The sequence below is a fragment of the Chrysochloris asiatica genome, unplaced genomic scaffold, assembly GCF_000296735.1.
Source record: "Chrysochloris asiatica unplaced genomic scaffold, ChrAsi1.0 scaffold00070, whole genome shotgun sequence".
NCBI classification, from domain to species: Eukaryota; Metazoa; Chordata; class Mammalia; order Afrosoricida; family Chrysochloridae; genus Chrysochloris; species Chrysochloris asiatica.
This window is the reverse complement of record NW_006408588.1, coordinates 7621874-7625976: the sequence shown is the minus strand read 5'-3', so window position 1 is coordinate 7625976 and position 4103 is coordinate 7621874.

The following is a 4103-nucleotide window of genomic DNA, read 5'->3' as shown; positions in this document are numbered from 1 at the left end:
ATGGCTTGGGTCAGGCACACCTTAGTACTAAAGGAACTAGCACTGATTTAAAGACAAACTCTCAAAACCATGTATTTCTCCCCATAGAATTTAACTTTTTATCTTTGCTTTGTTTCCTGAACTTCTTAAAAAGCAAAGAAGTCATTTTGAATATTAAGGTGCACCTGACTCAAACCATGATATTTTCAGTTGCTTCACATGCATGCCAAAACTGGACACTGAGTAAGGAAGATTGGAGAAGAACTGAAGCATTTGAATTATGGTGTTAGGAGAATATTGAATATACCTTGGACTTCTGGAAAACAAACAAGTCTATTGTGAAGAAAGTATAGCCAGAATGCTTCTTAGAAGTGAGGATGGTGAGACTTTATCTCACATACTTTGAACATGTTATCAGAAAAGACCAGTCCTTGGAGAAGAACATTATACTTGGTAAAGTAAAAAAGATGAAGAGTCTCAAGGTGGATTGACAAAGTAGTTGCAACAATCGGCTCGAGTATAGTATTGTAAGGATGACACAGGTTTCTTTCTGGTGTATGTATGGTTCCTGTGAGTCAGAACTGATTTAATGGTGCCTAGCAACTACTCCTGGTGTGGCATTGTGGGCTAATGCACCAGATTACAAAGCTGTTTGAGCTGCAGGGTTGGTGGTTCTAGCTCACCAGCTGCTCCTTGAAAACCTATACTGTATCACTATGGGTCGGAACTGACTGGACAGCACTTAACAACAACAAAAATAAAAGAAAAAAACCTCACATCTTTCTGGTCTCTAATAAGTGGTCTGGCACTACACCCCCTAATGTCCTTTTCACTTCAAAGTCACTCATGAAATTTCAAGATGACTGCACTGTGACTGGCCTGGTCACGAGCATAGATCAGCAGTTTTTTTCTTGTGTTTTTCTTTCTTTCTTTTTTCCTCTCCCACACATCTAGTCAGCTGCTACTCCTAGTGAGGGGCTAGTCCAGGACTGACTCTACAGATCTGGAGCAGGACATGCCTGAACAGCATCACTGCAGAGTGCTCTGCCCTCCTATGATGGTGCCCATAACCTCTGTGCAGTTCTGCATTCTGGTGAGTGGGAACTTCCTTGGAGATGTATACAGGCTGGGGCTGATCGTGCCTCTGGTCACTAATGGAGTGTGGGGAACATGAAAGATATTACACCTTTGTCTCTGAGAACTACAGGTATGTTTCTGAAATATTGATGTTTTCTTGACTCTGAAGCAGCTCACAAAAAATCAAGATGGCTGTGCCTATCTGGCCGCTGGCTCCTATTACCAATCTGTATATTTGTGTGTGTGTTCTGCTCAACTTTCTCTCCTAGTAAGCATTCAATCCACTTTTGTATGTTCAGTGTCTTCCAACTGAAAGGGCTCATATTTCAGCACTGTATTGACACCGTTCTACAGATATTCGTACGGTTTGCAGTGGCTAACCATTCAGAAGTGGCCTGTCTTTCTTTCTACCTAGCCTGCTTAGTCTGCAAGTTCCACTGTAACCTGCCTACTATAGGTGACCTTGGTGGTATTTAAAATACCTGTGGCATAGCTATCAGCATCACACAAACCACAGTATGACAAACTGACAGATGAGTGGTGGCATTGTCATCATCATAGCAAGTAACAGAGCTTAAAGTCTAGTTGAGATATAAGAGAATGTCTACAAAGTGATGAACTAGTGAATACAGAATCTTTTTAATGTTATATGGTTGGTGCAGTGTGTTTATTTTTGGAGACATAGGAGGAATACGGTGGGTTGACGCTATTCCTAAAACTTCCTGGAAAATGTGGAGGTTGGATTAGATAAGAAATAGTCAGAAAGCAGTAGGGAGGAGTAAGGGCATCATAGGTTGGAAGCAAGATTTATACCAAGGCAGGAAATTTTGTGGGTTTTGTAGGGAATACTTGGGAGATTCCTTTCACTAGAAATCTAAGTCAAGGTGCTGGGGCAGATATGACTAGAGAAGTCAGAAGATGCCAAGAAACCATACTGGGAGTCCCTGGCCATCTTTATCCTTTGCATGGTCTATTCCTAGGATGAAATGCCAGCTGCCACCATCAGGACTTTAATATATGTTCCTCCAGCTGCCAGAAATGTTTGCTACTGAGGACATATAATTTAGTTAAGTACCTCCCTGGGAAAGGGGCTCCCTCATTTAAAGCTGTGCCCTCTACCCAATGAATATCTCATGTAGAGAGGTACAAAGATGTGGTCCTCTGCCCCAAGGAGTACCAACACTGGAGATTAATCCCAGCTTCAGAGCTCCAGGTTAAGTGGACTGTGGTCTTTGCTCCATTTCAATAACTCTGCCTAGTCTGTTCCTCACTTATTTGCTGATGTGGTTGTCAAAGGCTTTCTTTCTGTAGAGAACTCTTGTTTCTGAAGGATCTTGACCTAAACAAGTTGATACAGAAGTGGCCCTAGGAATCTGACTCTAAAAAAGCATTTTGGAGCTTCTAGTAATGCAGGACAAGAATGAGGCTCTCTGTTTCTATAAATATTTACAGCCTTAGAGACCCTATATAGGGTCACTATGAATCATAACTGACTCAACAGCACACCACTACCACCATGTGCAAAGACCTAGATTTAGAAAACCAAAAGGGAAGTATGATACGCAGCATTTCTCAAGCTGTAAGAAATGAATTAAAAATTTGGGTCTCAACGTGCAATATTTAAAGATTCTATGGGAAAAACATTGAAAATGCAGAAAACATCAAAAGAAGATGGAAGGAACACACAGTGACATTGTACTAAAAAGAAATAGATGGCGTTTAACCATTTGCAGAGATCAAGAGCCAATAGTGCTGAAGGAAGAAGTCCAAAGTTCACTGAAGGCATTAACAAAGAACAAGGTCCTGGGAATTGATGGAATACAAATTGAAATCTTTCACAAAACTGATACAACACTGGAGGCACTCATCTATGCTAAGGAATTTGAAATACAGCTATCTGGCCAACTGATTGAAAGATATCCATATTTGTGCCCATTCCAAAGACAGGTGACCGGATGGAATGTGGGAATCATCAGACAATATCATAATATCACATGCAAGTAAAATTTTGCTAAAGGTAATTAAAAAACAGCTACAGCAGTACATTGACAAGGAAATTCCAGAAGTTCAAGCTAGTTTCAAACAAGGATGTGGAATGAAGGATACCATTGCTGATGTCAGATGGACCTTGGCTTAATGTAGAGGATACCAGAAAGACATTTACCTGTGCTTACTTCACTATGCAAAGGCTTTTGATTGTGTAGATTATGACATGTTATGGACAGCATTTCAGAGAATGAGTATTCCAGAACACTTAATTGTTCTCATGAGAAACCTGTACATAGACTAAGAGGCAGTCATTCAAACAGAACAAGGGAACACTGAATGGTTTAAAATCAGGAGAAGTGTGTGCCAGGGTTGTATTCTTTCACTATAGTTTTTCAATGTATACACTGAGCAACTAATCTGACAAACTGGATTAACGTAGAAGAATGTGGCATCAGGATTGAAGGAAGACTCATTAACAACCTGCAATATACAGATGATACAACTTTGCTTGCTGCAAATGAAGAGGACTTAAAATGCTTACTGATGAAGATCAAATATCATAGGCTTCAGTATGGGTTGCACCTCAGTGTAAAGAAAACAAAAATCCTGACCTCTTGAGTAATAAATAACATAATAAAAAAAGGAGAAAAGTTATCAAAGACTTCATGTTGCTTGGATCCACTATCAACACTCATGCATGCAGCAGTCAAGAAATCAAATGACATATTGCAATAGGCAAATCTGCTGCACATGACTTATTCAAAGTATTCAAGAGCAAAGATGTCAGTTTGAGGGCTAAGGTGCTCCTACTCAAGCCATGATATTTTCCATAGCTTCATATGCATGTGAAAGTTGGACAATAAATAAGGAAAACCATAGAAGAATTGATGCATTTGAATTATGGTATTGGAAAAGAATACTAAAATTACCATGGGTTGCTGTTGTTGTTGTCAGGTGCCATCGAATTGGAACTGACTCATAGCGACCCCATGCACAGCAGAACGAAACAATGTCCGATCCTGGGCCAACCTCACTACCACTGTCACACTTGACGCCAT